This window comes from Triticum urartu, chromosome 5 (assembly GCF_003073215.2).
Source record: "Triticum urartu cultivar G1812 chromosome 5, Tu2.1, whole genome shotgun sequence".
Taxonomy (NCBI): Eukaryota; Viridiplantae; Streptophyta; class Magnoliopsida; order Poales; family Poaceae; genus Triticum; species Triticum urartu.
Window position 1 is genome coordinate 424,362,150 of NC_053026.1, and position 10,707 is coordinate 424,372,856.

A 10,707-nucleotide genomic window follows, 5' to 3' on the forward strand; every position below is an offset into this window, starting at 1 on the left:
GCCAGCGGGGAAGTGGATTCGGGCGGGCGAGCGAAGAAGCTTCTCCTCGTGTGGCCGAGCAGTGAGCGGGGGGATATGGTACGCACGAGCTACCAAGGAAGATGGCACGGGCGGGCGAGCAGTGAGCGGGGGTAAATGGTGTGCGGCCGACGATGGGGAAGAGAGAAGGAAGAAGAAGAGAGGAGGAAGAAGAGTGGAAGACGGGGAAGAAAGTGCATTCGATCTCAATTCTACTACTCCCTCCGTCTAGGTGTGTAAGTCACCTTACGAAAACCAAATAATCCCAAAACACTTAGGCAGCGTACATTAACTCCCTTCTCGTTTTTTGTTTTGTGGCATATCAACCAATAAGATATGTGGGTTGTGCATGCTTTCAATGACTTGAGACTACCAAACATAACTAACTGATTTAGTAACACCAACACGCTGGTTCAGCTTATTAATTACGTGTCCCATCTGCTACAGTGTGTATTGTCACTTCACTGCCAAGACTAGTTGAATAGTTCACTCTGACCGAGATGGGGAATAAATGGATCGCAAGGACTTCCTTTCTATAGTATCCCTATGCCTCTACGCTCACTTCACTCATTTTTCTCCGTACCTAGTCACTTGTTGAAATCTACTCCCTCCTTTCCGGTTTATAGGGCTTATCTCAAAATTTTAGTTTTTCCATTTTATATGGCTCAATTTGGTTGTTCCCCATCACATGTTCAGATTTCAAGGTGCATTAAATCATTGCATGCAAGTATTAAGAGAAAACTGACCAATGCATGCAATTTATGCATGCATGCATTGCAATTAATGCATTTGTAAACATAATTTTTTGAGGAAAACAAGAGCATTAATTGGGTGCTTTTGCAAACTACAAAAAATATTCCACCACTCATCATCTACCTTGGTTGGTGAGATTTTTGAGTTGAGCCTTATAAACCGGAAAGGAGGGAGTATAGCCAAATGGACATGTCAATGGGAGGGAGTAAGCCCCATGCATGCATGCATGCATGCAACATGCAACACTCACACATACACATGGACGCACGCAACACTCACGCACCCATGCGGCACACAGCACATGACGCAACACACACGCTCACGCTCAAGTGCTCAACCTACTCCCTACATCCGTGAAAGACTGTACATTTAGAGATTTACACATTGACCAGGGCATAATTAACGCCCAAAAGTAGAAGACTTATGTGTGCATGCGACCATTGAGACAAGAAGATTAAATGAAGGCCGTTGCATGATGTAATTAAGGATAGACATGTAGCCTATACCTACAGCACAAGTTGGTGCATTAGTCAATCAATATCGATTTAGATTAAAGGCTAAACACATTGGAAGTGTAGATGTACATCATGTAGTACACTCTTTGTTGGAAGACCGAGGGAGGACACGTGCATGCACTCACATACACAGCCAGGGCGGTTCGCGCGCAAGGGTTGGACTCGTGTCGCGCCTGCGTAAAGTTTTGTTTAACTGATTTCTTTGCTCTGCCAACTGAAAGGTGGGACCCAGAAACCAGGTGACAATTTAACCAGTCAACAAAGTGCCACATCGACTATGTGGCCGGTCAGTAGGGTGCAATACGGTGCTCTACGATGAGCTAGTGATCGCATAATTGCCGCAAAACTATATATAGTGACCGTAAAGAGCGTACTGTTACATACGTTGACCGCCAGTGTATTTTTCTCGTGTCAAATTAAGCCATATTAATAGGAAAGGACGCAATATGGACTACTACTACTAGTACTAGTACTGCTTTGATGTGTCCCATCAACTCGCCGAACGAGGAGAAGATTGCTTACGACGCCTCTCCCTCGCCCACGCGTGTGGTGGTTCGCAGGACGAGGAGAGGATTTTGACTACAGCACCCTCTGCCTCTCCCTCTCCCTCGCCCTCGCCCTCGTGGTGGACGTGCAGTAGTTCAATCGGTGTCAGATTGCCAGAAGCATATTGTACTGTAGTATCATCATTGTTGGACCTTCCGAAGAGGCGAAGAGCAAAGTGCAAGGTTCACACGAGTACAAACTGTTGAACCTCCCGAAGAGGCAAAGAGCCAAGCGCAAGGTTTTATAGGAGTTGTCGTCCTAGTAGGACTGTACTAGTACAACTATAGCGAATGAAGCTACTTATGATGCCGCCATGTCACGTATATCCAAAGCTGTGCCACCTTTTTTTCTCAAAAAGCGTGTTGGAGCCCGTGCAACAACCACACAAGTTGCACGTACACATAACACATTTACTAGTAATAAATTCTAAAGGACAAATGCCAGTATGCCACACAAGTTCATCTCCAACTCATGTGATAAATTTGTGCACGACTAGTCTACATATATTCACAGCGCTACCATCCACAATTACCGTACTCCACATACACGTTATAGATGGGCTACATGTCCTCCTCCAGGTTCCATTCCCAGGTGTTCTTCATGGATGGCATGATCCATAGCAGTGGGCAACGGGAATCATTGACGCAGCTTTCTAGTCCAGTTCCACACGATGGAGACTCATCCAGCTGAAGCGGCATAAATCAGGGATAGCGTGTCCCAGCATGTCGTTCATCCGGCGGTGCGCACTGAAGACACAACCATGCTTCATGAACAGCAGGCCTTCCGTGTCGTGCACGGAAGGTGGCATCCGCTTCACAATGGGGTAGCTGTCCCCGATGAAAAGCGAGTACTCTCCAAGAGTGTTCCTCGGCACCCACGTAGCATCATGGGGGTCGAACTCGGCGCTGTTCATCTGGTACACACGGCAACCTAGATCTGGACACATGGTGACGTACATAGTCAAGGTCCATGCATAATCATGTTGTGCTCAAATGTGACGGTCAGTAATACTATGCAGCAAATAGTACTACTCCAGTATAGAGGAAGTAAAATAACCGGCTTATTATATATAGCCACTCTTGGCTACATGGATCAGATAGTAAGACATGGAAAAACAAAAATGGTGGCAGCTAGTGGGTTCAAGTCTTCAAGGGCCTAGCTAGCTATACGCGTCCTCCAAGGTAAAAAGTACTCCTACTAGTCCTACAAAGTATACTACTAGTACAACAATGAAAGAGAAGGCGAGAGGGTTAAAAAATGGAATACCTGGGTAGATGGTGACAGTCCGATCATGGTAGATTATGTGACCATGTTGCACATCAGTGGTACCATGGGTAACGACTGCTAAGATAGTTGATCCCAATATGCCAAAGTCAGCTACAAGGTTCCAGGTTAGACCGAATTGCGGATGCAAATGCACATCTAGGATCGGCGATCTTATTTTGATCGGGGGATGACTGGTCCATGCAAAATAATGGAGTACCATTAGGGATGCAAATGATGGTTTGTGCATTCCGTTTGTAATCTCCCGTACCATAGGATGTCAACCAGATGAAACAAGTCCCCTGGCTTGTCACCACGAAGATGCGGCCTAGATGGTGCACAGTGTCTTCGAACATGTAGGGGTACAAATCTGCCGCCACCAACATGCGCCAGCCTCTGCCGTTACTGCCTCCTGCATTGATGGCAATCCTTATGTCGAACACCGCGATGAGATAGTAATCATCGTAGCCGCGTCGCTTTTTCGGCGGGTCCGCAATTGCTATCTTCTTCAATCTCATGTAGGCATCATCATACGTATTCTTGCCCAGCCAGTCTGGAAGGCCGATCCCAATGGTGGAGAAGGGGTCTACCGGAACGGCCGCACTGCTGTGGATGTTGTGCAAAATGATTTTGGTATCCGGCCGGAGGTATGCAAGCCAATCTTCGTTGGCACCGACCCATACCTATATATAAGACGATGGGCAGCGGAGAAATTACGGGATGGAAATGGAATAACTATGTACTACATGATCAAACTCCATTACTGACCTGCTAATCGGACAAAATCCGACTACCTCTCAACGTCGGCAACTCTAGCGGAGTCAACATGCAACCATGGCCAGGGAGCGGTGGACTGTTTGAAGGATTGTCCCATAGAAGAACCTTCTCCTCGAGGATGCATGGAAGACCAACAAGCATGGCCTGTTTAAGCAGCGTCTCGAAAACTTGGTGCAGGAAGCACCGAGTCTTGCAGCGGTGAGGACGTCGGAGCGGCGTGCGATTTCTCCCACAGGATCGTCGTCCAAGGTCCCCCAGCCCCGACGAGGAGGAGAACCGCCTAGCGAATCCATGGGAGCAGCGACGAACTGCCTTCTCTTCGGGGGGAGGGGAACTGGCAAGGAGGAGATAAGAGCGTAGTAACCGCAGGGCCTCGTCCCTTCCAACTATAGATCCTTCCTCAGCGAAGGGGTGAGGCTATTATTTACTACTAGTACTCCCTCCGATTCTTTTTACTCTGCGCATAAGAGCAGACCCGGATACCAAGACAGGGGCTCGCTGCATGCTTTCTGGACGAAAATACCCCTGGCGCATGGATGGGAGGACTTAGCATCTATAAATGCCCCATGCAGCCCATTGGCTGTCCCCCCGCGTTCTCCTCTCTCTGCATGCTGCATGGATGTCTCCCTCTCTCTCACACATGACTGCATGCGGTGGCGCTGGTCTATGAGAAGCTCGCGTGGAGATAGCAATCTTCTCTCCAGAAGTGATTTTTTTGAAAGAAAGGGATTATGGAACGTTATGGGATTGCATTATACTGTAAATAATAGCACTAGTAAGAAATTTTTGGCACTAGGTAGTAGTTTTTGGCGTGGATTAAGAAATTTTGGGTATGTTTTTTCCATTTTTTGTACACGCCAACTACTGTCAAAAAACGTCTTACATTATGTGATGGAGGAGTACGTACTTGTACTGTAGCAGTACTAGTACTACTTTTCTCAACTAGTAGTGCGATGTACTGTACTTCTAGTCTAGTCTAGTATAGTGCACCAATTTTGAACTCTTGAATGTCAGGGCCAAGGAGCTACAGTTGGAAGTGGAGGGTACACTGTTCTCTAGAACCATCGCTATACTATCAATGCAGGGGAAGTACACCTGTGTAGTGGCCTAGTGGGTACTCTCGGTGCTTTATTCAACCGCTCCTCTCATGTAGCTGGCCTACTCAGACGCTCCTCTCACACACACACTAGCAGCCTGTTTATCAACGACGGTTACTGTGGGGGCAGAACATTTGAGTTATTTGATACAGCGAGACTATGCTTTTCGCTTCCATTTGTGGAGGTATAATGGATCTCGTCGAACTTTGTTAGTAGTTCCTTCTTTATGAATGAGATGAAGCAAATCTTTTCCCTCCGTTTCAAAAAAAACATGGCAAGAGGAATTTCTTTTATAGTAGAGCCGATAATGGAGTGAAGTCCATGCATGCAATGCCACAAGCTACAGAGTAGTAGTAGAGCACTTTACGTACAGAGCCATATTGCATAGTTCCCAATGCCCCACCAGGCTTTTTCGGCTCCTCGGGCTTAATTGGGAGGCGCTAGTTTAAATATGCTACTAGTTGGAAGCTGCAAGCGAGGTGCGGCTAGGGCGAGCACGCGAGCCACGGGATGCTGGGAAGGAAAACCCGTTCACGTGGCTAGGCTGTCCAGTGCACCCAGATTGTGGGGCCGCACGTCCGTTTGACTTCAAAACTCAAACTACCCGTGTAAAATATTGGCTCGCAACGAAGTTTAGTAGTACTATTTTTTTTAAAAGGTCGTCGTGCGTTCGGCCGGGATCGAACCCACAAAACGAGGTATACACTCCCGCGACCACTAGTAGTACCCGTTGGAGTACAACGCAACCAGAATCGCCTTTTGTCGCTAGTAGTACGTACATTGTTCCTTACAAGAAACCCCTAAGAGCATGGTTAATAGTATAGCCATCTGCTGGCTATAAGCCAGTGCCATGTCATCTACAGCCCATCTTATAGCCAACATGTAGTAGTAGTTTATTTCTTATAGCCCGCTGACTCAGCTCTATTGTACTTGCTCTAATAATGCAAGAAACAACTAAAATGCCAAGAAACTACTACCACTTGCATAGGTGGCAGACTTAAGATAAGACTACCTTATCAACCATTGTACATGCTCTTACCAACAAAAATCCTCGAGTGACCTCCTACCTCCGGCCCGTCCACCTAGTCATCCTCGGCCATGGGACGCAGCTACCGCCACCGGCAGAAGGCGAGGTCAAAACCGCCAGCGGTGTGGAGCCCATGTTGCGGCAGCCCAGATGCCAGCTCCGTCCGGTGCTCACGGCCGCTAGCTAGCCAAGATAGCTCCGTCCAGCTGCTTGTCTGCAAGGTTTGCTAGCTAGATTGGCAAGGCAGCGCGGCGGCTTGCTCACGCGCGCCGCGCTAAGGCCAGCCATCTGGCTCGAGCAAAGGCCAGCGTGGCGGCTTGCTCGCTCGTGTGTCACGCTCGGGCCAGCCTGCGAACCCGTGCAGAGGCCAGTGCGGCGTCCGGCCCGTCCGGCGGAGCGGCGGCCAACTCGCTCATCACCGGCGCCACCAACGAACACGCATCAGTTATGTTTGAAGTAATATTCAGGAAAAATAATTTATTTGAGGGGGAATAACAAGATAGAAGGTCAGATGTGGGTCCCTCGTGTCAACGGTCAAACAAAATGTGTTGGTTTAAGCTGCCTCGTCAGCACGGACATGTGGGCCAACCCTGTCATAAATGGGTTTAAACGAACCTAATCGGTAGGAGTACTAGGTAGATTTTGGCATGGATTAAGAAATTTTGGGTATGTTTTTGCTATTTTTTGTACAATAGATTCCTCCTAGGGGTGGTTGAAAGTGGTAGTTTTTTTGTTAAATACTCTACATATTGTAAGTAGGAGTGGAAGTTAAGGTTTGGAAGCCAATAAGCAAGGCTAGTTACATAGTGCATATGTGTACATGATTGAAAGTAAATATCAACCATGAGTGACTAATATCTTGATGGAAAACTCGAAACTATGGAATACTAGGAAAAGAAATGCATGGTTGGAAATACTAGCAATGTTCATGTCCGTTGCAACGAATCATAATTAGAATAATACTTATTCACAAACTTGGTAGAAAACACTCTCATTTTGATATACACACTAGATATATATTATGTTTCAATTAGAATATATTCCTTGGGCTGTTTTGGTGAGGTCAGGGAGGGATGTGGTTGGTTTTAAGATACTAATTATGAGTTTTTCTGCAAATTGGTAGACAAGTGGGATGTTGGTGAGAAAAGGCAACAACTTACCTCACAGTCGTTAGATGTAGATCTAATGGTCAGAAACGACGGATGGCAGACACACCAGCATCACCAACTTAGTCTTGTGTAGGAGTACTAGCAAGATCCGTGCATTGCACAGAACATCAAGATGCATTTTTTTATAAAACACTTGTTGTGATTGACCCTTGCGGGAGTAATCCCATGTGTAAAAACTAATGATATCTCGAGAAATATGAGATAAGGTGAAGAGGAGTGGGGTGTGGTGGTGGTTGGTGGTCGAACTGAGCGGAGGCATGTGGATTGACGACGTCGGCAGCGGCTGTAACATCCCAAATTTTCAATTTGGAATGTTATACACTAGATCATATGCATATCATATTTTCTTGCATTTTGGTTGATCCTAGAAATTTCACGCAACTCAAGGACCCTCGGAGAGAGTTGGAGATTTCGTTATTTTCATATTTGAGAGTTCTCTCGAATTTTGAAAATAGGATCATTTGATTTATTTATTTTATCTTCAATAATTTTTCCGGTGTCAAAATATGAGAGAGGGAATAATATGACTTTCCCAAATTTAGGAAAAATGAAGATATAATAAATAGATCAATTTTGCTTTCCGGTGTTTATTTGCATTTTATTTGGATAGGGAAAAATGCGCGTTTTCAAAAATTGCATTTTTGGTTCGGAGAAAAGTTCATTTTGTTCGGCTCATTTTTAGGAGTCAGGGAAAATTTACTTTAGATTTTTCGGAGTTCATTTAGATCCTTTTTTGTTTTTTTGTCTGCGCGAGGAAACTATTTAAAAAAAAATTTGAGCAGCGCCTTGGGCCAAAGGCCCAAGCCAAGCCACCTACCGCCGCGCTCCCAGGCGCCAGGCGCCGAGCCAGGAGCCGGTCGGCCGCCGCCGCCTCTTGCTAGGACCGAATCCTTTTAGGATTCTAGGGCGCCCCCTTGTCCCCTTTTCCTTATTTTGTTTTCTTTAGTCCTACTCCGTTTATTTTCTAGATCTTTCCTACTCCTATTCTAATTCCTTGTCCTCTACCCCAAGTAAACCCCTCCCCTCCCCAATATAAATACCCAAGCACCCCCCCCCCTCTAAACACATCAAATCAAAGCTTTCCTCCACACCGCGCCTTACCGCCGCCGCGCCGCCTCACCCGCGCCGCCACCCCACACCCCGCGCCGCCGCCGCACCTTACCGCCGCCGCGCCGCATCACACCGCGCCCTGCGTCACCGCCGCCACCGCCCCACACCCGCGCCGCCGCCGCACCTTGCCCACGCCGCCGCCCTACGCCGACGCCGCCGGAGCCCCTCACCGGAGACCTCGCCAAGGTAGCCCCGCGCTACATCTATTCTTTTTCTCGGATTGTTTTCTTCTAATCGTTCTGATTCTTTTCTTCTCTAAACCGTTCCGGTTTTCTAGATCGGTTTTTCGTTCGGTTTTTCTTCTCCGAAACCCTAGATCGGATTCGTTTTCTTCTCCGATTTAGTTGCCTTTGGACCGTTCGCCGGACCGTTCGTCCTAACGAACGTGATCACCGGATTCTTCTAGGTTAACGAACGTCCGTTCGTTTAACCGTTCTTCTTTTTCTTTTTGTCGGATTTATTCCGCGATCGCGATCTCAGATCCGATCTTCTTCCTAGTCTATCTTTTCGCTCGTTTATAGGAATCAGGTGATTCAAGCGCCTGGAGTTTCGTCTCGAAACCGCCGTTCCGTCTAATCAACTTGAACAAGCTTTTGTTACAGTAAAATTTTGACCTAGATTCAACTTGCTAGAACTGAGTTGTTTTCTTCCGCCGTTTGTTTTTCGTTCTTTCTTGCAACCGGAGTTCTTAAGTTGAACTACCTGGTTCGTTCTCTTGTTCGAGTTTTACCTGTGCATTAGATGAGTACTTATTGTATGCTTGTTGTTTGTCTGCGATAGATTACCCGGATTGCGCCGCTTGTTACTTCGAAACCCTAGGACTCGCGGATCATCAGCAAGGCAAGTAACACTTTGATCATACCTTTTCTACAACCCATGTTTTATTGCATTAGATCAATCCTCACACATTGCATGATTAGGATCTAATTAAATTGTGGGATGGGAAGTAGATGAGGTAGTACCTATTACCTGTATTATTATGAAACCTTTGGGAGTTACTTCTACGTTTACTTATTATGCCATGCTATGCTAGTAGACGTGGATTGGGTGAGTGATATCCATGACAGATGTGAGATTGATAATTTTAATGGTTTATCTAAGGTGGCAACTTAAACACACATCTGGGTGGATTGAGGCACCTGATGTCTATCAGGACTTGCCTGTTTTTTTTGGACCGCCACCCAGGCTCAAAGGGATCATAAGATAATTCATGCTAGAAACTTCCGTGTGCAGCCACATGCTACTATGGGCTCTGGCATAGTTGACTAAGTTGTGTGAACTCTTACGGGGTGGACTAGCAGATGTAGGGGATGTAGGTGTACCGGTCTACCCCACATGTAAGGTGCTAGTGCTTCTGAAAGACTATGTCTCGGTCATCCGTTTCTCAAACACCATGTAGTGCGAGAAAACAAACGGAGGCGATCGAGTCATGTGGGGAAAAGTGCGCAACCTCTGCAGAGTAACAAACTAATCATGATTAGCCGTGTCCCCGGCTATGGACAACTTGAGTATCTAGTACTTGAATATCATTGTGAATCTCAACATGTTACTTCTAATTAATGTTATTGGGTTTTAATTACTTTTAATTGGGATTGAGAATGCTGTCAACCATTCTCAATGTTTCACAACCACCATGATAGTAAATAAAATTTATTCCTTTGTAGCAGGGAAAAATTGGCTTTACGCAAAAACTGTAACCATAGAGCTTTCCACCAGCCATATATGCATATAGTATAGCTGTTTCATTCCATTACTCTCTATGTGTTACTTTGCCAGCATATTCCATGTGCTGACCCGTTTTCGGGCTGCAACGTTAATGTTGCAGACTTTTCAGACGACGATTGAGGTGCGTTTAGGTCGTGGCCCTATACTCAGTGATGCCGCTGGAGTTGATGGACCCATTTATCTTCCATGTCTTCCGCTGTTATCTTTAAAATATGGCCTTAAGTCATATTTATTGTAATAAGTTCTTTTTCAGCCATCGATGTAATAAGTGTGTGATTGCAACTCTGCTATAAAACCTCGATGTACTGTGTGGTGTCAGCATTACTGATCCAGGGATGACACCGTAGCACAGTAGACGTGATCCATTCGGGTCAGGTCGCTACAGAGATGGTATCAGAGCACACGCTGACTGTAGGACACGACCACTAAGTTAAAGCCATAGATCACCCTTCTCTTCTCATTTTCTAACTCCTCATCTTTTCTACTCTATTAGGATGACGAACGCGAAGATTAAGTACGCTCAACCGGATGAAGGCACACCATTTGGATTTCACCTGAAGGAAGTCACCAAGTACCTGAACATTGGATTACCAAGCTTCACGGGAACCTTCAACGCCACTCTGCCTGAAGAGGAGCGCTGGAAGATTCAAGCTCACGTTCCGGGAAGAACATTCACACCAATCACGAAGCCCATAGAGAGTGTTTTC